The 26,503-nt window shown below is 38.6% G+C and overlaps 1 pseudogene; it reads left to right on the top strand.

Moving 5' to 3' along the window:
* Positions 1–1,387: 1,387 nt before the first annotated feature.
* LOC101615159 lies at positions 1,388–24,950 on the top strand (annotated as a pseudogene).
* The last annotated feature ends 1,553 nt before the right edge of the window (positions 24,951–26,503 follow it).

Genomic DNA, 26,503 nt, shown 5'->3' with positions numbered 1-26,503 from the left:
TTCATTTTAAATCTTAAAAGCAACAATTCCATCTTTATTTCAGAGTTTTATGGATATATCCAGAGGCCTATTTGAGGAGTACACTCAATAAATCCAGTTTATGTCTAATAACTCTCTAAGATCACTGAAATGCTAAAGAATATGATAGCACATGCTAAGTTTTTGTCTCCAGGCATTGAAATTTTGATTTCATATAGCTAGAAGTGGGAATTACTGAAGATGCTAAAAGCCTTTATTAATTTATTTCTTGTACATTCAATAAATACATTTTTAAACTCTTCCCATATTTAAGAAACTATGCTGGGTATTTTGATCATTAAAAATGAACACACTTGGGCTGGAGAGATGGTTTAGCAGTTAAAGTACTTGCTTATAGAGCCAAAGAACCTAGGTTTGATTCCCCAGGACCCTTGTAAGCCAGATGCACTAGGTGGCACATGCATCTGGAGTTCATTTGCAGCAGCTAGAGACCCTGGCACTCTCATTCTCTCCCTCTCTCACACTCACTGTCTTTGTCTCTTTTTGTCTCTCAAATAAATAAATGTTGTTTTTTTTTAAATGAACATACTTAAGAAAAAAAGAAGTTTTCATGGAAGTACCCTACATGCATGAACAAAGGTATTTCAGAAGCCAGGAGCTATTAAATGACAAGCCCAGAGCCAAAGGATGGGTCGCCTCCCTACAATTGGTTGATTAAGGAGGCCTAAGAGACTCTGAAAACAATACAGGTATTTTCCAACTGTTGGTTGCTCACCAGAACTTGATTCTAATAGCCTAATGCTAAAGACACCATATACTTTGGTCTCAAGGCATAGAGAAATCAATCTGGAATGAGATTGGAAGCATTCCTTCTGCTGATTAGCTCTTGTAATCCTGGACAATGCTATGCATACTGCTGGGGGAGTTGTCATCAAAACTTACTCAGCTGTGACCTCTGCATGTTACACTAACTAACTGGCTACCGAAAAGATGTCTGCTGGTGCAATAGTGGCATGTCAGTAACCAATAACTCTTAAGGCTGTGGTTGTGTCCCACTCACTAGGAGAGAACACATATCTGATATATACCTGGCCAAAAGCTAGTGGCTGGGAGGTGGGACAGGGACTCTAGTGAGGAAACTACTGTTGTTACTTGCTAAATTTACATAATTTACCATAAAATTGGACTTTAAGTAATTATCTTAGTCCATAAATTAGTGTTACCATAAACTTTGATCAGAGATAATCCTTATAGTAGTGTACAGCAGAAACTCATAACTGCTCAAATTGCTGAGAATTACCAAATGTTGAATAACTGGGACATGTATATCACCCCCTCCAAAGCTCAGGGAATGTCATTGAAGAGGAAATGAAATAATGCAAGAGCCAGAGGAAAAAATGAAGGCGTAATGCTCTCTTTGGATCATGGCATTACCACCGTAGTGGAACTCACAGCAGTTGTGATTTCTCGTGTAAGCACTGCATAAGATTGCTCCTGTCAACATCCTGTCATAATGGGTGGGGAAAATCTGTGAGGCCCCATATCTCCCTGGTGTTTTATAAGCAAGGGTTCATGAGGCCTCAGCTTTCCCTGGGGATCCATAAGCAGTTATTGACTGCTGGAAGAGGGAAAAACATGTCTTCAGTGGTGTAGCTAGTGGCAAGGAGCAGATAAATGTCTTGTAAGTAATTCCTCATACCATAACAAAACAAAACCAAACAAAAAAATGAAATAAACTTTTAAGAAAGACAAAGAAAAAGAGAGAAAGAAAGAAGAAAAAGAAAGGGAAAAAGAATGAAAGAAGCAAAGAAAAAGAAAATGGGGGATTAGTTGAGAAGAGGGAGAGGAGCTATAGGAGCAGGAACAGGTGAGAGAAATGAAGGGTAGATGTGTTCACATATAAAAATGTCACAATAAAACCCATGTTATATATAAGTATCTTGTGCCAATATTTCTTAATTTTTTAAATTAAAAATAATTCTGCATATGTATATATACAGTAATATGTCTATATATATGTGTGTGTGTGTGTGTGTGTGTGTACATATATATATATATGAACATACTCAGTTACCTAAAGATACTAACCATCAGCCATGCGTGGTGGCACATGTCTTTAATCCCAGCACTCGGGAGGCAGAGGTAGGAGGATCACAGTGAGTTAGAGGCCACCTTGAGAGTACATAGTAAATTCCGTGTGTGTCCTCAAAATTCTCATCCATGGGGCTGGAGAGATGGCTTAGTGGTTAAGCGCTTGCCTGTGAAGCCTAAGGACCCCAGTTTGAGGCTCAATTACCCAGGACCCAAGTTAGCCAGATGCACAAGGCGGCACACGCATCTGGAGTTCGTTTGCAGTGCCTGAGGTCCTGATAAGCCCATTCTGTCTGTCTGTCTGTCTGTCTCTCTCTCTCTACCTACTTCTCTCTCTGAACCAAGTAAATAAATATTTTAAAAATATGAAATTTTAAAGCTTTCAAAAATATGTATATACTGCTTATACAAGAGCTACTCAGTTATCAATTTTATAGGCTTATTCTTTTTGCCATAAATTTTTTATTTGGCTTAGCAAAACAGGTTCATTAGGACATTCCACTGACACATCAATTTCATTCCTTTTGAAATTCATTCCTCATTCTTACTTGTTTAACAGGTCAGGTATCTAGACTATTCAAAAGGTAAAATGTATAAATAGTGAAATGTAAATCTAGATTTTCTCTTCATAACTCAGCAGTCCTTTTTGTCTGAATCAGAACTTTGACCAATTTTCTATATTTCTAGAGAAATATTGTGTTTTACTATATATTCAGTTTTTAAGGTAACAATCATTGTATTAGGCACTCTTGTCTATTCACTATAGACTATTAGAGGTATTTCCATATAAGTATATATAAAAATGGATGGTAGCACACGCCTTTAATCCTAGCACTTGGGAGGCAGAAGTAGGAGGATTGCCTTGAGTTCAAGGCCACCCTGAGACTACATAGTGAAACCTAGGTTAGTCTGGACTACAGCAAAACCCTACCTGGAAAAAAAAAAAAAAAGCAGAAAAGAAAAAAAAATAGATGTGTTAAAGTATTTATATATTCTTTAAATTTTTTTTTTAATTTTTTTTTTTATTTGAGAGCGACAGACAGAGAGAAAGACAGATAGAGGGAGAGAGAGAATGGGCGCGCCAGGGCTTCCAGCCTCTGCAAACAAACTCCAGACGCGTGCGCCCCCTTGTGCATCTGGCTAACGTGGGACCTAGGGAACCGAGCCTCGAACCGGGGTCCTTAGGCTTCACAGGCAAGCGCTTAACCGCTAAGCCACCTCTCCAGCCCTAATATATTCTTTAGTAAAGGGCATTTAGCTATTTTCTAACTTTTTCTAGAAGCAACAATGTTTTAATGAATACCTTTGTAGACACATAATTTTACATATAAGTTGAAATTGTTGGCTTAAAAGGATAGGAAACACATTAAACTTTGATAGCTGCTATAAGTTACTCCTAGCAATAAACTTCCTTAATGGCAAATCATTTATGAAAATAATAAGCCCTTGATATAATGAACTTTCATGGTTTTCAGGAATATAAAGAGCTCCATTCTTATGACATAATCACTTCCCAAGGAGCTGCTTAGTACTATCATATTAGAATTAGGTTTGAGCATAAAAATTTCTATTACAAGGAAAAATAACAAGAAACTTTAAAAAGAATATGTGTCACCTTTATTTTGGAATTTTTGGGACCCAACATGTAATTATTTAAATTATTTATTAGCTAATTCAATTATTTTTGTTTTGTTATATTGGCTATATACTCGCATTATTGAATGACAGGGATAGAATCTGAGGAGTGTCTTTTTAGGTAATTTTGTCATTGTGTGATCCTCACAAACTAAAATAGCTGTAGCAATATTAGTTAATATGTGCACTGTAATAGTTAATCTCTGGTTGTTAATTTGACATGATTTAGAATCACCATGGAAACAAATTTCTGGGCATGTCTGTGAGGAATTTTCTAGATTGTGTTAATTCAGGTAGAAAGACATTTCCCCCCATCACCACCACAGCTGTGGGCGGGCATCATTCCATGGCCTGAGTTCCCAGACTGAATAAACAAGGAAAAACTGAGCAGCAACATTTATCACTCTGCTTCCAGCCTGTCGGCTAAATGTAAACAGGAGCTTCCAGCACCTGCCTTCAAAGCCCCTTCCTTCCACGCCCTCCTCACAAGCCTTTATCACAGACTGAGCTATAATCTTGAATAAGAACTGAAACTTTCCTTAAGTTGCTTCTGGTCAGATGTTTGTTCGCAGCAACAAGAAAGTAACTAATACAGGAGCTCGACCTAAATACATTAAATGCTTCTTCTATGCATTCTACCACTGACCAAGAAGTCTTAATGTAGTCCCTGACTGCATATGTAAAATAATTGATTGATGAAAGTGAAGGAACATTAAGGAAATGCAACTTGAGATAAATTAGAAATGAAAGGCAATTACTAGATCCTGAAAGAGATTTATAGGACATGCTAAGATATTTTGATTTTATATCTTTTAAGCTAAAATTTCCTAAACAGTGCATCATATCTAACTGGCCTGCTGAATCAGTTAGAGGTACATTTCCCATAAAGGAATGGTCTCTAGGGTGTCTGAAAGGACCAGGAAAGCCCTCAAGCTTGTCACTCTGGATAAGTCACCTCATATTCTCCCCAGCATATACATAGTTTTCTATGTATGCCATAATAAGGGGGAAAGCAGAGCCCCATTTTCTCTAGATAGTAAAGAGCTTCCAAAGCCTTTCAAGTCAGTAAACGGATGCAGTTTGGAAGCATCACTGAGAACTGAAACTTTTGCAAAAGTTTGCACAAAAGATATTGAAGGTTTAAAGGCCAAATACAAAGTCGGTATTTGACAGCAAGAAGGTAAGTTCAGCATCCACAATTTTGCTTTATTGCCTAGGAGAATAATAATAATCTTAATACTAAAAGAGAACTTTTGAGTTGAATTTTAGATTGCTTGCATGTGATATGCCCTAAGACATGTGACATACATGAGACAACAAAGTAAATATCAAATATTACCATTAGATATATGACAAGTAGCAGAAAATACGGATGCTGTAATTATCCTGGTTCAACTAGAAACTTCTGTAATACACATATCACATGTGTGATAAAGTGGATTATAACTGTGGGGGTCTTTTCCCGTGTAGCAGGATCAATATATAGTTGGATATTGCAGGCGTTGAAGCATTGGCTTGTAGATGTGATCACTGTCCTCAGCGCCTCTTGCTCTACTATACTTCCTCATTCATAATCTTAGGGTACCACAGGGTTGTGAGTTGGCAGCTAGGGTTCTAGCTGGAGCTTCCACATTTCATGAAGAAAGGAAGAGGCAGAAACAGCACAGAGTTCCTATGTTGGTTAAGTTCATCTTTTCTTTGAAGGAGGTTTTCCAGAAATCCTATTAAATTTCTTTTGTGAATTCTTCACTGGTCGCATCTGCAGCACAAAATTTACTTTGTGTACAAAGGAGTCTGGGAATGTGTATACTTGGGTTTTTTTTTTTTTTTTCCTTGCTAGTTTCCATTCTGATAACCTGATTATATCAAAGCTTTGATAGAAAATAGAAAAGAAAAGTGGGGGAGTAAATACTGGCTGCATGAATAGTTGTCTCTAGTGTTTAACCTATGAACACCAGATTAAAAAGTGGGTATCATTTGAAGGCTTATTTGAAGACCTACTGCTCCACAATCACGTTTTTTTTATACTTTTTGAAGTCCCTTTTCTATGTTATCTCATTTAATCTTCACATCAACCCAAGGGTGACATGGAAGACAGAACAGCAAAATGATGCAGTGAAAATGACACTCAAAGGTCAATATTATATGATCAAGCTTTTTGTCATGTTTAGAAACAGTAAGACTGCATTTTTGGTAAATTAACAGGATATTTTTAACATTGCATGTTCCTATTTCTCTTTTATCCTTCAGAAAGTCGAGCAATTTGTTTTCAAGTTACTGTTCAAAAATTATCTACAATTTACATAAACCATTCAAAAGCTAATGTTATGATGACATCTCAAAACCCTACAAATAGATAGTAATCAAGTATATTTTAGGTTAAAGGGATGCAGGAGAATGGACAGTCAGGCAAATACTCTGTTCTCTTACTCCTCCATTTCACATGCTGTTTACTGTGATAAAAAGGAGGCTTTGTTAAGACAGGGTCATTATTGGTTTTATAGTGCTTTGTTATAGGATATAACTGAGGTGAACATTAAGATTGGCCAGTCTTCAGTTACTAGAAAAAAAAAATCCTCCTACTTTGAGGGAGGGTAACAACCCATCACTATATAATCATGGAACTTCCAGTTGCCCTTATGTCAGGAGCTTTGAGCTTACCTCTAGAATTGAGCTAGCTCCTACTAGTGATGGCAACACTGTACACCACAAAGAAGACCTGAAGAAAAGGGAAGGTGGGAGACTAGAGAAATGACGTATCTCATACAGGCTGACTCTGTTTAACAGAAAAGTAACTATATATAAAAACTGAAGTTTTGGGCTGGAGAGATGGCTTAGTGGTTAAGCGCCTGCCTGTGAAGCCTAAGGACCCGGGTTCGAGGCTCGGTTCCCCAGGTCCCACGTTAGCCAGATGCACAAGGGGGCGCACGCGTCTGGAGTTCGTTTGCAGAGGCTGGAAGCCCTGGCGCGCCCATTCTCTCTCTCTCCCTCTATCTGTCTTTCTCTCTGTGTCTGTTGCTCTCAAATAAATAAATAAATAAATTTAAAAAAAAAAAGGTGTGTGCCACCGCACCCGGATTTAAAAAAAAAAAAACCTGAAGTTTTAACCACTTATATAGCTTCATTTATATTTGAATCAGCTACTTGTGACTGTGTTCATATTCTCACAATAGCCCTAAAACATTCCTAAATATTATGATCAAAAGAAAATCCCATCAATCAAAACAATAACAGATTTTTGAAAATAGCTTCCAAATATGACTCAACTCATAAAATTTATACCATTTGCCCTCTTATTTACCAGTACTTCTTTTATCTAGTTCTGTGCATCACAAGGCAATATAAACATTACTGAAACACCCATATGTACATATATACATATACACATACACATACACACATATACATAGAACATATATGCACACAGAGAAACTCTTGCAGGTATGAATTTCACTTGAAGGAAGAGAAAGAAAAATGAATTTGAATGTATTATCCTCTTCCCTGGATCCAGAAAGGATCTGAGTTGGTTTTGTTTGCCACATATCAGTAGTATCAACCTCCTGGTCTATGTTTAGGGCTAGATTGATATACTACCTCTGAGATTAGTGATCCCTTTCAGCTGGTAATTAAATTTAAATATCTTTGTATAGATTAAAGATAACTTTAAATATCATTATTTTAGGTGCTGGAGAGATTTCTTAGTGGTTAAAATGCTTGCTTACAAAGCCTAAGGACACATGTTCAATTACCCAGTACCCACATAAATCAGGTGGTGCATGTGTCTAGAGTTTGTTTGCAGTGGCTGGAGGCTCTGGTGTGCCCATTCTCTTTCTTTCTGCCTCTCAAATAAATGAATGAATAAATAAACATTTAAAAAAATCATTACTCGAACTCATCACATCAAAATTAACAAAATGAGAAATACAATGAGGATATTCCCACTGTCTTGGTCAGATTAAACTCCAGTATTTTCTCCATTTTTTTTCAAGAAGCTTCCTACACCCAAGGAGAAGATAAGAGAAATAGAATAGTGAATTGTTGCCTGGAATCTTTTGATTTTAGGAACAAAGTGACAACTTTTAGATGTAACCTCTTTCCTAGCGATCCTCCTTCTTTACTTTTTTTCTATTTTTGATATTCTTATGTGATGTAAGTAAATTATGTTGGTTTGTACTTTGATATTCTCACCACCAAATGTTAGTGCAATGACACAATATGCTAAGGATTAAATTTCATTCCAGAAAACCTTTTCATAGTCTGCCTGAGAAATTTCCCATTATATAAAAGCCATTTATTATGACTGTGATTATTATATAAACAGATCAATTTTTGACATTCCTGCTTTTAAAACACCATTCCCATCATAATCCTCCTCCTTTCAACATTCCTCCTATTGTGACTCATACATTTTCTTTTCAATTACCATTCTATTTACCTTTCAAAATTAATACTTAGTGAAAAATGTAAGTGCTATGACAATGTTATGAAAATAATCCCACACAAAACCTTTAAGAATTTTATTTTCCATTAACCTCCCTTGTGAGAGCTGTTTTCATTTCTTGTAAAAGTCAAATTTGCCAACCAAGAATCACAGCAGCTTAGGAAATGAAGATATTTGATAGATTTGTGTGTGTTTCTTGGCTCAGAGACAATGTGACCCAGCTTTATAGAGCTGTCTTAATCACAGTGGTCAGCTGGGTGAGTGACATCCTAGGCCAAACTATAGTTCACATGTATAGTATCATCTTGGAGAAGGGTATCTGTTCCTTCTGCTTCCTGATTATTTTTTTTTTCCTCTCTCTCTCTCTTGATTTCTACAGCCAGGATAGAGAGAATGTGTCTTTTCTTTTATTCTCAAACTTCCAGTCTCACATAAAGTAAAAAGAAAAATGTCTAAAGTTAATGAAAGGCAATTTTTCCTTCACCCACTGGGGAAATTGAAAATATGACCTTTCTGAGAGACATGCTGAATGGCAGCACAAAGTCTGGTTAAAATATATATATATATATATATATATATATATATATATATATATATGTCAAATTAAGTGATTCCCCCTCTCCCTGCAAGTGCTCATCAAGTAAGTTAGTGCACTCAGTCAGGATTCCAAGGAAGCTAGCCCATCTTGAGCAATTTACAAATACCCTCTGCTTTGTCCTGTGAATTATACCTTCATTTCAGCCACATTACTCCTTCCTGTCATTTTTTCAGTTTTCACCCATTTGAAGGTCAAATTACATGTAAGACATCAGTAACCTTGAACACCAACTTCAAGCACAGTAAGTTGAAATGAAGTTATTCATAGCAACCTCTCCTCTAGCTGAAAAAGGACATGTTCCTTTCTATACTGAGAAGAAAATCTGTGTCTTATTCTGGGTTTAGTTATAATTAAATAATTTTATTTACAATTATGGTCACTTTTGCATGACAAAATAGGAATAAGTAATCCTCTTACAATGCAGAAGAAAACAGAAGTTTCCTGTGATATGATCAATAAGCTTATAGTAAGAATAGTGACCACACGTAAATGACGGCCTAGAACTTCAAATTGTATGAAAGTGTGTCACCTGAAGGCTTCATAAATGTTTACTTCCTAATTTGACATTAGAGAAAACTCCAGAGCAGAAGAGCTAATGAGTATTTCAGTTTTGGTAACTTGTAGAACTCAAGTGCTTTAGACTCTAAAAGACATCCAGTGAGCATCATCCTATTATTGTCATTATGCTGGGGATTCGTCCTCTTAAAGGCCTCTGAATATGAAGTGCTAAAAAGTGCCAAGAATGCTAACAATCATTAAAAGAATGTGCTCAGTAAATTAAATAGGTGTGAAATAAGAACCCAGAGAAAACCAGAGACAACCAAAATCTAGCAACATGACAAGAAAAAGTAGCTGAATCCTGGCACATATCATGGTGCATAACAAAAGACCCTGCTTCAAACTATATGAGCAGTAGTCCTATAATGAATAAAAAGTACAAAGTAAGCTGAGCAGTGGCACTGCCTCCTGGTGGCTTCATGTGACCAACATTCCTGCACCTGCCACTGTCTCCTTCTCTCTGTGATGGACTTTGTCCCCTGGAAATGGGAACCAAAATCAACCTTCCTCCCTTAACCTACTTCTTGTCAGGTATTTTGTCATATGAGAAAAACACCTAAAATTCTTTTTGATAAACATTGTAGTATGCTCAGATGTATATGTGCACATGCTCATGAGTATGTATGTACACATAAGCTTGTAGGCCAAAAGTTCTTTAATATTCATTACTAAAATGCCTACAAAATTTATAAGGTGTTTATACTTCTCCAAGCCAATCATGATGATTAGGGAGTATTTGGCTAAATTCTCATTGCTATAAATTGCATTGTTACTTATGTTAGATATATTATGACTTAAAAAAAAAAAAAAAAACAGTGCCCACCAACACCCTCAACAAAGGTGTCTGTCCTAATCCCCAAAGCTGTGAATATGTCACCTATCTGCCAAAGAGCTACTGAAAGTGTGACTTGATTAAGTATCTTGAAATGGAGAAACTATCTGAATTGATTTGCTCCCCCCAAATCCACAAGGGTTCTTCTGAGAGGAAATGACCAAATCAGACACTGCAATATAACAACAGAAATGGTGTAAGAGGAGATCTGGTGTCCTAAGAGGTGGGAGAGATGTGAAATGCTACACTGTTGCTACTGAAAATGGCCAACAACCAAGAAATGTAGGCTGCCTCTACTAAGTTCAAAAAAGGCAAAGAGATTTCATTATACTTGACTGAGTCCCACAGATCCACTTTAGTTTTCTGACCACTATAGCTATGTGATAATGAATTTGTTTTGTTTTAAAGCACAGGAGGAATGGTAATTTGTTGAAGTGACTATAGGAAACTAATGTGAATTCTTTATGTGTTCTTTACTGTTACATTATCTCAAGTCATTTATATCTTCCTTTGAGGAATTGCTCAAATTAGGAAATATGCAAATAGATCCTTTAGATTGTAAATACATTTGTTATTTGTGATTAATATGAAAATGTTTTATACTAATCAAAGACAACCTATGAGGAACACTCAAGTTAATAAAATATAGCCTTATATCAATAGAAGAAATAGGCTTCACTTATATGCTTTGAGACATATAAACTCAAAAACTATCCACTATCTGAGGAAATGTAGACACTAGGGAGACCACAAAGAACTAAATGTATTTTCCATAAGAATGCTTCAAATTTTTGAAGAAGTGAAACACACTTAAAGTTTTATTTTATTTTTGAACTTGAATTCAAATTCATAGTGATGGTGAAAGTAGTTGATCCAGAGTTATCATAATTTAATGTTGTAACAAATGTGAAAATCATAGCCTTAACCTATGTAAGTTCAGGTAGACCTGGCCAGACCTGGGGAAAAGTTACAGTAAAAAGTTACACCTGGGCTGGAGAGATGGCTTAGCGGCTAAGCGCTTGCCTGTGAAGCCTAAGGACCCCAGTTCGAGGCTCGGTTCCCCAGGTCCCACATTAGCCAGATGCACAAGGGGGTGCACGCGTTTGGAGTTCGTTTGCGAGGCTGGAAGCCCTGGCGCGCCCATTCTCTCTCTCTCCCTCTATCTGTCTTTCTCTCTGTGTCTGTCGCTCTCAAATAAATAATAAAAAAAAAATTAAAAAAAAAAAGTTACACCTGAAATCAACACACTTGGGAGCAGAAGCAGAAGGATGAAGAGTTCTACATCAACTTGAACTACCTAGAAAGGCTCTGCCTCCAAAAAAAAAAAAAAAAAAAAAGAAAGAAAAGAAAAGGTGTTGAGCTGAAGATATAGCTCAGTAGTAGTAGAGTACTTACCTAGCATGTACAAGGTTCTGGGTTTGACACTTAGCAGTAGATGAATGAATGAACGAGTAGATGAGCAATTGTGTAATGAAAATAACAACCAGCATTCCTTATTTCCCAACTTCATTCAAAATAAAGCATTCTTGGGAAGAAAATACCTTCTCTTCTTCAGTGTAATCAGTCTTTACAAACTCAGGGTACAGCATCTAGGTCTCTGGGCCAGCTCCTCTGCAGAATAGATGCTGCTTTGAAATAAATTAATATGTTAGCCTGCCTCAACTTCTCTCACAAATTTGTTCAAATATTTTGAATGTTCCAAATTTAGTTGGTTTTTAACTAAAAAGGAAGTTTGAGGCCAAAAAAAAACAATTCTATCCAAGAGATTGTCAACCTCTACCTATCAGTATCTTCTGAGGCCATTAAAAATAACATTACATATGACTGTACTGCTGAGCATTCTTTTCTCAAAATATTGAGCAAACACAGAATTTTATGTTATTCCAGGTTCTCTGAGAAACAGGCATCAAGATGGGATTCAATGTGTATGAATGGTTGTAAGTGAAATACTTAACGTGCCATAAATAAGCAGGGAACTGGAGAGGGCTCTGAGATACTGAAAGAAGCCCTGACCTCATGAGAATAAGCAAGTAGACATATGGGAAGACATCTCAGAGCACTGTGACATCTTATGCAGATTTGGCATAGTACTAGAAACTGAAACAGGCAAAGGGACCCCATGGCCTCCATAGACATGGACTACCCCACACTAAGCCATATGCCAGAAGAATAATTTGCTGTTAGGGCCATCAAACAGATTCCATCTCATAATGGACAGTTCCAGAAACATGGTCACTTGCTTGTTTAAGCAGTACATATCTCTTAGGGTCTAGTAGTCTGCCAAGACCTCTTTTGTGAATGGCATATCACTCTGTCATAAGTGATATGAGCTCAGAGTCTCAGGAGTTTCCATCTATTTACTTCCAGAAACATGACACTTCATTAACTATCTTCAACATGACTTAGCTAGCTGGTCAGTGTGATTATTTCCATATCCTAGCATCAGGCAGTTCATCAACACAATCTAACCTCTGATAATGTCGAGCATCATCAAGTAGCAATGTGATGCTCATACCTCTCATCAGTGTGTTCTCAGTGATCTTGGTAAACAGTATATTCTTACTTGTCTTTTATGTTGTAATGTTCTCTCGGATATTTTGAAGACACACAGCATACCCATTTTATCATCACCTTCTATGTAGCATGTAATTTTTCTTTTTCTTTTTATTAGATAGAGAAAGAAAGAAAGACAGAGAATTGGCATGCCAGGGCCTCAACCACTGCAATCAAATTCCAGATGCTTGCACCACCTAGTGTGTGCAACCTTGCATTTGCCTCACCTTTGTGCTAATGTGGGATCTGGACAGTTGAACATGGGTCCTTAGGCTTCACAGGTAAGCACCTTAAGTACTAATCCATCTCTCTAGCCCTATAGCATGTAATTTTAGTGTTCTAAGGAATGAATTATTTCTTATCCTATTTTATAAGCTAGCACTCCTGAGCAAGTGCCATCAAAATCTAATGCCAAGTGTACCTTCTTTCTATCTTGTTGTTATGGAAATATTAGGGAACCAATAGGAAAGCTATCTGTTTGTCTTGTTATTCTTGAGGCTAGGTATTGTCAATTCCAGACATTTTCCCCAAAATATTTGACAATGACTAGAAACATTTTCTTTGACACAATTGGCATCAACTGGGTAGAAGCCAAACATTATAGAAGACATTCTACAATATACAAATCAGCATCCACACACAGAGACATGAATCTGTCTAGTCAAAACTGCCAATAGTGGCAGGCCCTCTGCTTTAATCAATAGTCAACATTTGCAGATGTAGCTTGTTCTAGCCTGGCTATACTGGAAAAGAACTGAGTATAGCTTTGTAAGAACACCTGTTGATTTGTGTGAGAGAAGGCGGAACTTTCTGTAGCATCTTGTAGCAAAGCAGTGGCCCTAATCCTTACTGGTCTACTTCTGTAAACCTGAAGGATACAGGGAAGCTTGGAGAATCATGATCAGCAGGCTTTTTTTTTTTTTTTTTTTCTCTTGTGTCCCTGACTTCCACAGACATGCTCTGGGAGACATTTAAAACATCTAGAGCTCTGTTATTCCAATAATAAAGTCTTCACCCTGTCATTAAATTGTCTGCCCTTTTACTAAAATATGAATGCCTTTTCATACACTGCCTCCAAGGCTCTCTGGTACTCACACTTAGCCACTTAACTGAAAACTAGACAGTTATGTATGGTTTTCATGCTACCGAGTAGTAATATCCTAATTATGCTTCCCTTGTAGATGTTGTTCTCCCTGTTCTCAAATAGTAGCCATGGTATTCCACAACACATTTACCTAGTTCACAACTAGTGGAAACTCAGGAATTGAACCACCAGTGCTCCGTGGTAAATAACCTACCTACCAATTAATGTGTCACTTGCTAGATACTAGATAGAATTACAGACCCCTATCTTACTGTCTATTTTTTAAAATACTTTTATTTATTTATTTCCAATCACAGAGGGATAGAGGGAAGAGACAGACAGAGAGAATGGGCATGCCAAGGCCTCCCTGCTGCAAACAAACTCCAGATGCATGCAATTCTTTCTGCATTTGGCTTTATGTGGGCACTGGGGAATCAAATTAGGGTCATTAGGCTTTGTCAGCAAGTGCCTTAGCCCCAGAGCAATCTCTCCAGCCTCTCTATTTTTTTCAGAGTACTCAACTCAAGCTTTGCTTGTCTAGATTCCCAAAGAAACAAACACTAAGGCAGTGTTAGACATGATAAAGCTTTATTAGGGGAAGATGCCCTTGTGAGGGAGCAGTAGAAGAAAGAGAAGGCCACCTAACTCTAAGTGTAGGAGGCTATAATATTGGCAAAGTTTGCAAACTTGCCAGACCAAATGTGACCAAGAAAGCAGTCATATGTCTTCCCAAAACATGCCTTCAATAACATCCCCACCTCCCTTGTCACAGTGTGGAGCATCCCATAGGCAGCACACTTCTATGCAAATATATGTATAGATTTAATGTGTATGAGCATCTAAGGTTCTCATCCAATAGCACTTCTTGTTGTAGAGTATCTGGGAAGCCACAGTTGTAGCCACCGAATGGCCAAGATGGAGTCAGCATGTTTGGACACAATGTTGTAACAACTTCAATGGAGAAAATGGTGTCTCTACCAAGCGGAGAACGATAGGCAGTCAGAATATAGTCATCAGCAGTGAAAACAGTGGACACTGGAAGCCTCAAGTTTGGCCAGACAGACAAATGACCAAATGGGTGCAATAGTGGCATGTCTGCTCTGGGGGAAACCAACTGCTCTCTAATTGGGCTGGAAGCTGGCTCTATGGGAGGTAATATATGCCTGGTACTGAAAACCTAATGAAAAGCCTATGGCAGGGAAGGTCATAAGCCTTATGGGTATAAAGTCTGCTCTTTTCTGGCCAAATGCATATATTGTTCTTACCAAACTGCCCTGAAAGCACCATACTTAAAGTTCACAAGCATATATTAATGCTACTCTCACTCCCACTTACAGAAGCTTCTCTTTTCAGATGGGAATAACCACTGAGATGACCCAAAAGGCAACATAGTGCTGAGAAGTGACAGAGGAGTATCCAGCACTAAAACATCTCTAGCACACCTTCCAAGGCCATGGCAAAAGAGGTGGTGGAAAGAATGTAAGAGCAAAGGAAGGGTACCACTCCTTACATACACCTGTCTGGACAGAAATTGGCCTAGATATCCATGACCCAGCAGTGCCTAGCAACACCTTCACAAGACCCTCATAATAGGAGAGAACGACAATGACATCAAAATAAAAGAGAGGGAGGGGATATAATGAAGAGAGGAGTTGTGAAGGGGAAAATGGGGGAGGGGAGGGGAAATATAGTGGATCATTGTCTGTAAGTATAGAAGTTGTCAATAAACAAAAAAAGAATAGCTAATAAGAGCTCCTTTACCTCACTTGGTACACAAAGAGGAAGTTTCAATTGGTAGGTCAATTTTTCCTTTTGTTTTCTTGGACTTTAAAGTAAAGTGATAAGGATAAGTTCTAAAGCAGGCAGGGATTCTCAAGGTAATTTGGGGAAAATATCAACCCTTTTCACAATGCATTGTCATTTATCAGTTAGAAGAACATATGCATAGACCTGGATATGACTAACTTAACACGACTCACAATCAATTGTTAATGTTTTTTTCCAAGGGGAATGGGAAAAGGTATTATTTATATCATAAAATTAAAGAGTCTTTTGAGGTCTGTTAAAGTGAATTTACTAAAAGATCTTTTTGTTTTGTTTTGTTTTTATTTATTTATTTGAGAGCAAAAGACAGAGAGAGAAAGAGGCAGATAGAGAGAGAGAGAGGAAAGCGGGCACGCCAGGGCTTCCAGCCACTACAAACAAACTCCAGAGGCGTGCGCCCCCTTGTGCATCTGGCTAATGTGGGTCCTGGGGAATCGTGTCCCAAACTGAGGTCGTTAAGCTTCACAGGCAAGCCCTTAACCACTAAGCCATCTCTCCAGCCCTATTAAAAGATCTTTAATAACAAGCTCCAAACTTCTCAAGACACCATGCTCTAGAAAGACTGTGATGTCTCAATTCCAACTGCACTCCATCATTTAAAAGTTTTGGTAAGCTGGATAAATGAAACTGTACCTAGGACTTAGTTTTGTTTGAAGTTTAATGGGAAAGGGGTAGCTATGCTACCTGGCCATATATATGATAACTAGAATCAAAATAAAATAATGCCAGTAAGTATTTGGCATATGCTTGTTCTCAATATAAAGAGCAATTGTAAACATAACTTGATTATGTAACTTGCCTTTGAATTAAAAATGGGTTAATAACAATGACTTCTCTTTTTGATGCAGTATTGAGTAATGAAAGTGGTCTAATGGTGTCTGAAGTGCATGGACCTTTCAACTCTATAGGCAAGAGTTTAAATTATATTATAGCTACTGGATGCTTGCTTCCATGCAACAAAGTAAGCCACCTGACACTTCCCTCATTTGTACAATCAGAGTATACTAATATTTCCATTATATGGTTGCTTAAATGAGGTTTAAAAAGTGTATCAAGAGTGCCTATCCTATACATAGCCACTCAATAATTATTGATTTTCATCAGTTTTTCCCTGTTATAAATGTGATACTTTGATGCTTTCAGTCATTGCAAATATCTGGCTGTATGTCTTTAGTAACTTTAATTTTCTACCTTCTATCACAACAGAAGAATACAAAGTTTTACTTATCTAATTGTGTCCACTGGGAGGATCCACTGTGTGTAATAGCAAGCATTGGCATATGAAGCTGCTTTTAGCTATGGCAAATATTGAATATCTCTGCATATTTGGCTTTAAGATGCTTTGTGAGGGCTGGAGGGATGGCTTAGCAGTTAATACATTTGCCTACAAAGCCAAAGGACCCAGGTTCACTTCCCCAGGACCCACGTTAGCCAGATGCACAAGGGGGAGCACGCATCTGGAGTTTATCTGCAGTGGCTGGATGCCCTGGCATGCCCCTTCTTTCTCTCTCTCTCTCTCTCTCTCTCTCTCTCTCCCTCCCTCTTTTTCTGTCAAATAAATAAATAAATATATATATTTTTTTTAAAAAGATGCTTTGTGAAGTAACAGCTAGGTATTTTCAGCTTTTCATTTTCCTTGGTTTCCAGTTGGCATTTAGTGATGAACAGGAACTGATCAAGGGTTTAGAATTACCCTTGGCTTATTGTGATTCCATGGTTACAGGCCTGTGTCGTTCATCTTCCTGATTCTGCCTCAATGACTTGCTCTGCTTTTGTGACCCATGTTTATTAAATCCTGATTACTATATTCCACTGATGTGGCCTCTCTTACTTACACACTACAATAACTCATAAAGCTAGCATTCTTCCTACCTTGTGATGGAAACTCCTGGACACAAACTCCACTTTTCCAATATTTCTTACCTCTTGTGGTAAATAACCGCCTTCTTTTCATAGTATCCTTTGAGGAAAGTGACTTTTTAAAAACCTCTTTTAGTGTGGATTTTTCTTTTACCATTCTCTTTTCAGTCTGTTATTAATTGCATGCGTTGTTATCTTTTCATCTAACAAAGGATTTTTTTTAACTACCATGATCTTGTGCATTAAATGTTAAGTGTCTCCCTTACCCTCATGTGTTTGAACACTTGGTGCCCAGCTGGTAGCACCAAGTTTGGGAAGGTTGTAAAACCTGTAAGAGGTAGAGCTTTCCTGGAGAAAGTGGGTCTCTGGGGGTGGATATTGAGGTCTTATAGTCCAGCTCCATTTCCTGCTCTTCCTTTACTTCTTGACCATAGACTTGTCAAACTGCATTATCTTCCCTGTCATGACAGAATGTTTTTACTCAAAACTGCAAAGTCTTTATTTCCTTACATTTCTTCTGCTCAAGAATTTGTTCACAGCATTGAGAAAATAACATCCAGTAAATGGAGACCATATATGTGAACTAAAGTTCTTGAAAAGCATTGCATCTACTTCAAACAAGGCTGAATGGACTGATAGAACCCTTGTGATCATGAAGAGATTAAAAGTTGCTAAATCAGGGCTGGAGAGATTGCACAGTGGTTAAGGCACTTGCCTGCAAAGCCAAAGGACCCATATTCAATTCTCCAGGACCCACATAAGCCAGATGCAAGTGGGACATGCATCTGGAGTTCATTTGCAGTGGCTGGATGCCCTGTTGCGCCCATTCTCTCTCCCTCTCTCCCTCTCTCCCTCTCTCTGTCTCTCCCTCTTTCCCTCTCTCTCTTTCTCTCTCTCTTCTCTCTCTCCCTCCTTCTTTCTGTCTGTCATGAATAAATAAAGTATTTTTAAAAGTTACTACATCAGAGCCAAATTACTTTGGACTATCTTTAGTCCCTTAATAATTAAGCCATTTTTTGCCCACCTCTGAGACTGACCTATCATCCTTGTGACTATCAGCTGATTGGGTTAAAACTTTCTGGAATGTACTAACACACCACAAGCTTCCACCAACACAAAGGCTAAGAATGTCAACAGGTATCATGTCAGAACAACAGCAGAAATTCCTGTGTTGCTATAACCAGCTACCTGATGTTTCCACCAATGTGTTTGAGGTGTCTTGGCTTATAACTTTGTTTTGTTCTGTAAGTATAAAAAGTTTATGAAATTGATAACATGTACAACATAAAAGTTAGGGTAACCTGAAGCTGTGTGCCTGGTCCACCATCATCATTCATATTTGGCACCATAATAAACTATTTCTTAATCTCTTTGAGGTTAGAATTGTACTTTTCACTGACAGCAATTAAACACATTTGCCTGTTGCCTATTATGAGTGAAATTTGAAGACCTTAGACAAGTATACAGATATAGTAGGAGAAATTAAACTAGGTTATTATAGGGTAGACTTAAAGTGTCCTGTATCAGGATTAGGCATAGTTGCATGTGACACTAGCGACTTTGTGAAGGTGTTTCCAGGAAGTATTAGCTGAGGGGGAACACATTTGCCACAAGTGGGCAGTCCTTCTGGTGACAGCCTGTGAATAAAGAAGTTCCAGGAAAAGTAGTGATTTTTCCTGCCAGCCTATCTGCTTGCTGGTGAATGCATCTATACCTACAATGCCATTAGAATACATCGTCTTTAGTCTTCCAACATGCCAATGTGGACTGAAGTACAGTGCCTCTCCACAACTCCTCCTGGCTTTCAGACTATAGCTGTTGAGGTGTGGTGGTTTGATTCAGGTGTCCCCCATAAACTTAGATGTTCTGACTGCTAGTTTCCCAACTGAGGAAGATTTGGGAATTAATGCCTTCTGGAGGCAGCGTATTGTTGGGGACAGGCTTATGGGTGTTATAGCCAGCTCCCTCTTGCTAGTGTTTGGCACACTCTCATGTTGCTGTGGTCCACCTTATGTTGGCCATGGGGTGATGTCCACCTTCTGCTCATGTCATTGTTTTCCCTGCCATTATGGAGCTCCCCCCTCAAGTATGTAAACCAAAATAAACCTCTTTTTTCCCACAAGGTGCTCTTGGTTGGGTGATTTCTACCAACAATGCGAACCTGACTGCAATATGAGGCATACAGCTTTGTGGACTGAGCAGAAACTGGGCTCTCATCCTTTCCAGCAAGCAGACAAGATAGTCATTGGACTACCACTCTGTGTGAAATAAACCAGTCTAATAATCTCTATGCGATATATATTCTCTATGGATTTTGTTCCTTTGACTAACCCTGACTAATACATTTATTGAGTTTACTAAGTATTTGACAATGAGCTAACATGTTTAAGTAAATATTTTTATTCTTCAAGCTAAACCTTAAAAAAATATATTTATTTATTTGAGAGAGGAGAAAATAAGCATCGAGAGACAGAGAATGGGCGCCAGGCCTCCAACCACTGTAAACAAACTCCAGATGCATATGCCACCTTGTGCATCTGGCTTTATGGGGGTACTAGAGAATCAAATCTGGGTCTTTAGGCTTTGCAGGCAAGTACCTTTACTGCTGAGCCATCTCTCCAGCCCCAAGCTAAAAGGTAGTTCACTTCCCATTTTACAGTGAACTAATTTACTGGAGAACTAATTTGATGGCTTAGATGCAATTTACCAACACAGTGTTCATGTATTGAAATCTTGGTTCCCATTATAGCAATACAAGAAGTGGTGGGCTTGATATCTCCTTCAGAAGGAATGAAGGGATTAAAGTCATTTGGTGGGATTCTGAGTTGGTTCTTTCAAGAACAATTTTATAAAAGGTGTCTCCCAATGATCTGTCTTGCCGCCCTGCCATATTCCTGCTTCCCTTGCAGGTGTCCCTGCCATCTGCTGTGTGGTGCATCTAAGAGGACCTCTCCACAGACAGTGTCTTACAGTGTGGACTGTCAGCCTCCAAAATGTGAACTAAATTAACCTCTTTTCCTTATGAGTTACCCAGCCATATTTCATGATGGTAATGTAAAATAGAGTAATACACATCTTTACTAAAGCTACAGGGCCATGGAGTGGTGAAATCAGGATTCTCACCTAGTAAATCTGACCAGAAAGACTTGATTCTATTCTCAATTTCTCATCATGCCACAGCAATCTTTATTTAGTATGTTTATCTTTTCTCTCCCTCTCTCTCTCTCTTTGTCATATATATATTCCCCTTAGTAAAAGCTTTGTATACCCAACTACATATTTTCTGTTTTCTAACCAATACGAAAGGATCTAAGTCTTGCGTGTTTATATTCATTTTCTTAAACTCTTCCCAAATTGCCTAATAATGTTTTTTGTATAAAGTAGACACTTGGGCTGTATGGATGGATCAGTGGTTAAGGTGCTTGCCTGTGAAGCCTAAGGACCCAGGTTTGATTCCTCAGTACCCATGTAAGCCAGATGCACAAGGTGTTGTTGGCATCTGTAGTTTGTTTGTAGTGGCTGGAGGTCCTGCCACATCTATTCTCTCTCCCTCCCTCCTTCTCTCTCTCTCTCTCTCTTTCTGAAATAAATGAATAAATAAATAAAATATGTTTAAAGCAAATTCTTGATAATTAATTAAAGGAATAGCAAAAGATGGCCAGAAGAAGGTAATTAGTGGTAGAATGGTGAATGGTTCTGATGAGTGGTTTCAGACAAAAGGTAGAGGAAGAAATAGCATTTAAAGTGTAAGCACAAACAGAAAGCATAGATGTTGGGTGAGTTTGTACCCTTGAGTCTCGCATTATGAGCTTCAAAGTTAAATAAAGGCTACAAGTATTAAAGGATTTTGTGCAATTTTGTTTATTTTTTGGTTTTGTTTGTTTTGATGGCATCATCTGGGAATGTGTAGAAACAAGTAGAGTATAAAAAGCCCGAGGAAATAATGAGAAAGGAAGTTGAGCAGGATGACCTGAGGGAGAAAAGAAGAGCAGTGCTTCAGCAGGGAAAGGGGTTTGAGTTTCTCAGAGCTACAGGAAAGAGCCGTGTGAACGATAAATGAACTGGTTAATCTCTAACACAATCCTTCACAAAGTCCAGGCGAAGCGTTACCATTAGTTGAGAGATTGAGTGTAGGTAAGATAAATAAGTGAAAAAGAATAGAAGTGGAAATACGTTGGTGTCCAGCCAAGAAATAACTTGTGGCCATAAGTGTGACAGAAGAGGTGAGGTACAGGAGAACATCATGAAGCATTGTGGCACTGGAGTGAGTCACACTGGTGGAGCTTAGCAAAAAGTGTCAGGGGGAAAGGAGGCTGCTAGTGGGAAAGGGAGCAAGCCCGTAGAGGAAGAGGGAGGGTTGGCAGAAGCCAGCTCAGAGCATCTGAAGGTCAAGGCAAGGGGGAACAAGGTCTGGTAAAGGTTCTATAGTCAGGTCACTGCATGCCAAGGTCACCTGAAACACATATACTACTTTAGCACATGGCAGCAGAAGAGAGGAGACCCTGTACAGAGTTAATCTTTGGGGATATGAAAAGTAGCAGCACATGGTTTATTATCATATTCCACAATCATAGTCCTTATAGCCAAATGACACTTGTCTCACATACTTGCATTTTCCTCAGAACCCCTACATGTTACCATTGTGATACTTTTCACAAACATACCTCTTTGATTACATTGAATCTTCAACTATCTCCAAGACATGATGAATGAATCTATCAAACTGCCACTACTTTTAGCTTTATTAACACAAACTGCCACTATTCTAAGCTTTATTAACATATTTTTCATGAAAATATCCCTGTGCCTTCAGTATTGTTGAAGTACTCATATTGAATGTTTTCCCTAATATATATAGATTTTCAATTATCTGCTGTCTTGTCTGGCCCCTCTGTATTAATGAAAATTACTTTCAAAAACTTGTGAATAGCCTTAAAAGAACAGACTACCATTATCAAAATTCAATAAAATATTCAGAAGGTTCTTTTTATGGTAAAGGCACTTCTGTGGGCACTGGGGTGATAGTGGTACTCAATACCAATGCCTCCCCTCATGACACATATAATGTGACGCAGACATTAAGTAGTATAGTACCATGAGCAAACATGAAAGAAAGGTAGATGGGGGAGGTGAACATAGAAATAGAAGATGTAATAGAAAATGAGGTGAAAGGGGCTGGAGAGATGGCTTAGTGGCTAAGGAACTTGCATGCAAAGCCAAAGGACCCAGATTTGATGCCCCAGGGCAACATAAGCCAAATGTACAAGACGACACATGCATCTGGAGTTAGTTTTCAGTGGCTGGAGGCTCTGGCACGCTGTGGTAGTCTGAATAGATGCCCCCAATATACTCAGTGTTTTATTAGTTTGTAGTTTGGATCTGCAGCCACCTGGCTGGAGGAGGTGTCACTGGGAGGATTTTAAGGTGTGGTGATGGGTTTGAAATTCCAATCTAAAGATATGCAAAGTGCCTAGTTCCACCTGGAGTTCCTGAAGTGTGCTGTGTGGTGTGGTTTTTGGTTTGTGGCTTCTCTCTCTCTCTCTCTCCCTAGTCCTTTAAGAGGGAGCCAACTTCTACCATTATGGAACTTCCCCTCGATCTGTAAGCTTCAATAAATATCACTTCCTCCATAACTGTGCTTACTTTGGAAATTCATCTCAGCGAACCTGCAGCTGTCTACTACATACACCCATTCTCTCCCTTCCTTTCTCCCTCTCCCTCCCAATCTCTCTCTCTCTCTCTCTCTCTCTCTCTCTCATTCTCTCTGTGTCTCTCTCTCTCTCTCTCTCTCTCTCACACACACATAAACAAACATAAAGCATTTTTAATGAGATGAAAACCAAAGTTTTCCTCATGAAGGTGACATTTGTGCAAATATTGAATGAAGACAATAAACTACATATTTAGTAGATATTCAAAGACTCTAAGCATTACTGGAAAGGTCTGGAGCCTGAGAACTGGAGCCCAGTCCAAAGAAGAGCCACCCTGGCCCCGCCCTACCCCAAGCTCCACTCAGCAGCCTTGTGGCTAGTGCAGGATGAGCCTGAGGGCCGTGCCATTGAGGACGTAGAGCCGGAAGCCATCAAAGCTCTCCTGCGAGTCAGGGTGAGGAAAGAAGCAGCCGAAAAAAGTAAAGGAGTTACAGAATAAGGTAGAAAAGCAGATGGCTATGAGTCCTCCTCCAGGTAATACAGGTCCAGTGATTATGTATACTGAAGAGAGGATGGAAGCTGATGCATGTTCCATCTATGTTGGGCAATGTGGACTATGGCTCAAATGGACATAAGAGGTGGAAACTCATTATCATGGCTGTGACTCAGTCAACTGTGTTACCATACTCTGTGATAAATTTAGTGGCTATCCCAAAGGGTATGCATATATAGAGTTCTCAGACAAAGAGTCACTGTGGACTTTCTTGGCCTTAGATGAATCCCTATTTAGAGAAAGACAAATCAAACAAAATTCATATGGAATGACAGCAGGCCTCAGATATCCAAGCATATCCTCAGCAAAAGAAACACTTCTGGAGACATCACCATACCTGATCTAAAGCTATATTACAAAGCCATAATTACAAAAACTGCATAGTACTGGCATAAAGTCAAGATTATAGACCAATGGAATAGAAGTGAAGGCCTGGACTTTAGCTATTTGATTTTTCACAAAGGCTCTAATAACATAGACTGGAGAAAAGACGGCATCTTCAACAAATGGTGCTGGACAAACCGGATAACCATATGCAAAAAAAAAAAAAAAAAAAATCAAAATAGACCCACACATCTCAATATAAGACCTGAAACTTCTACTACTGGAACTAAAAATAGGAGGAATGCTCCACAATATAAGAGTGGGGAAAGACTTCCTAAACAAAACCCCAGTAGCTCAGAAACCTAAATAATCACTCAACCAATGGGATCTCATGAAGCTGAAAAGTTTTTGCACAAATATGTCATAAGCAAAGCCAATAGATTATCAACAGAATAGGAGAAAATTTTTGCAAGCTATAGTACTGACAGAGGCCTAATGTCTAGAATCTACAAAAAACTCAAACATCTAAACAATAAAAAAATCAAACAACCCACTCCATAAGTGGGGTGAGAACTGAATAAGGAGTTCTAAGAGGAAGAAATACAACTGGGAAACACACACTTAAGAAAATGTTCATCTCTAGCCATCAAGGAAATGCAAATTAAAACAACTATGAGATTCCACCTTACCTCAGTAAGGATAGCAATCATTAAAAATTCAAATGACAACAAATGTTGACAAGGAAGTGGAGAAATAGGAACCCTCATTCACTATTGGTGGGAATGCAAGCTGGTGCAACCCAAAGGAACCAACAGACCAGGCTTCAGCACACCAATCCAGGGAAATATGTGCCTGCTGCCATTCCCAGACAACCACCTACAACAATTCCAGATCTTGATTCTACAGTGTTTTTAAGAGCAGGCCAGGGGGACTGGTTCCCAAGAGGAAAACATGTTCAGTTACCTAACCAAAAATCAATGCAATACATGTTAATGGAATAAAAGGAGAAAAAGAATTATGTGATCATCTCTGATTCAGAAAATATATGGCAGAAGTCAATATGCTGGGCTGGAGAGATGGCTTAGCAGTTAAGCACTTGCCTGTGAAGCCTAAGGATCCTGGTTCGAGGCTCAATTCCCAAGACCCATGTTAACCAGATGCACAAAGGGCAGCATGTGTCTGGAGTTTTTTGGCAGTGGCTGGAGGGCCTGGCTCACCCATTCTCTGTCTCTCTCTATCTGCCTCTTTCTCTCTCTGTCTGTTGCTCTCAAATAAATAAATAAAAAATAAATGAAATAAATAAAATTTTTAAAAGAAGTCAATATGTTTTCATGATTAAAAAATAGCATTTAACAATCTAGAAACAGAAGGAAATTGTCTCAAAGTAATAAAAATTACATATTAAAAATTCCACAAAAATATGCTCAATAGTGAAGAACTCAAAGTTTTGCTTGGTAGATCAGGATTAGACAAAGGAGATCGTTTTGACACATCTATTCAACAACTACTACAAATTCTAATCATATCAATTAGGAAAAGAAAAAGAATCAAATCTTAAGATTCTTTGCAGAAATAAAATTTCTAAAATTAATATGATGCATCAAAGCACCCCTAATAGTCCAAACAAGGTTTTGAAAGAACAAAACTAGAGCCAATCAGGCATGGTTGTACACTCCTGTAATCTCAGCACTTAGGAGATAGAAAAATGAAGGTATTTAACTTAGGAACAATCTCAGGCTCCATAATGAATTCAAGTGCTACATGAGAGACCCTATTTGTAAAAATAAAATCAAGGAGAGAAAGAGAGAGAGGGCTGGGGAGATGGTTTAGCAGTTAAGGTGCCTGCCTGCAAAGCCAAAGGACTCACATAAACCAGACGCAGAAAGTGGTGCATGCATCTGGAGTTCATTTGCAGTGGCCAGAGGCCCCGGCATGACTATTCTTTCTCTATCTGCCTCTGTTTATCTTTTTCTGCTTCTTTCTCTCCCTCTCTCTCTCTCTCTCTCTCTCTCTCTCTCTCTCTCTCTCTCTCTCTGCCTCTCTCTCTCGCTGTCTCTCAAATAAATAAATGAAATATTTTTTAAAAGAGAGAGAAAGAAGGAAGGAAGAAAGAGAAGAACAAGTGAAAAAAGAAAAGCTAAAGAAGGACAGAGGAAAAAGGGGAGGGAGGGAGAGAGGGAAGGAGGACAAAAGTATGGGACACACACTTCCTGATGTCCAAACTGAATACAAAATAATTTAAAAAAAAAGGGGGGGGGGGCTGGAGGAATGGCTTAATGGTTAAGCGCTTGCCTGTGAAGCCTAACGACCCCGGTTTAAGGTTTGATTCCCCAGGACCCATGTTAGCCAGATGCACAAGGGGGCTCATGCATCTGGAGTGGCTGGAAGCCCTGGCGTGCCTATTCACTCTCTCTCTATCTGCCCCTTTCTCTCTCTCTCTCTCTCTCTCTCTCTCTCTCTCTCTCTCTGTGTGTGTGTGTGTGTGTGTGTGTGTGTCACTCCCAAATAAATAAATAAATA

The sequence above is a fragment of the Jaculus jaculus genome, chromosome 10 (assembly GCF_020740685.1).
Source record: "Jaculus jaculus isolate mJacJac1 chromosome 10, mJacJac1.mat.Y.cur, whole genome shotgun sequence".
NCBI lineage: Eukaryota > Metazoa > Chordata > Mammalia > Rodentia > Dipodidae > Jaculus > Jaculus jaculus.
This window is presented reverse-complemented; position numbering and strand designations above follow the sequence as displayed.